This window comes from Triticum aestivum, chromosome 1A (assembly GCF_018294505.1).
Source record: "Triticum aestivum cultivar Chinese Spring chromosome 1A, IWGSC CS RefSeq v2.1, whole genome shotgun sequence".
Lineage (NCBI taxonomy): Eukaryota > Viridiplantae > Streptophyta > Magnoliopsida > Poales > Poaceae > Triticum > Triticum aestivum.
In genome coordinates this window covers 541,475,075-541,475,711 of record NC_057794.1, presented here as the reverse complement: position 1 = coordinate 541,475,711, position 637 = coordinate 541,475,075, and positions in this window count along the sequence as shown.

The window sequence follows — 637 nt, the reverse complement described above, 5'->3', positions numbered from 1 at the left end:
CAGCCAACGACGTGAGGCTGGGAGTTCCTCTCCTCCCCGGATCCCGGTGACGGCGAGATCCAGCAGATGTAGACCAACCGGCGGTTGTCGTCGCCACGGCACGCGGCCCTCCATGGGCTTGTGCTTCCGCTCGCTTGGCGACGTGGTTCCCAGTGACTTACCAAACGGCTGATTCGATCTGTGCCCCGATGACATGCCTAGTGCCCCAAGAAGGTCGTATCTTCTCCTCATCCACTCCTTTTGCTCTCTTTCTCTCTCTTCTTCCCTGGCCTGATGCGATGATTTGCCCCTAACAAATCCATCAATTTTTCATGTTTCCTTGCCGGGAATGAATAGATTGGATGTGTTGGTTCGTTGCTGCAGGGACGTGTTGGAGTCCTCGTCCACTGCATCTAGTAATTACAGGCCGCAGCATGGGAAGATAGAGAATCTCTGCCAACATTTCTGCTCAGACTGCGTACAACTACAAAGTGTTGCAGTACCCAGATCAGAAGCCTCTGCATCCTGAAACGGCACCTTCGCCACTTGCAGATCCAGAACAAGTATTTACAGGGTAGTTTTAGTTGGCATCTATAGTAGTTTTAGTTGCACACATAGTTGTTTTTCGTTGGACATGATTATTGGAAAGTTGCACATA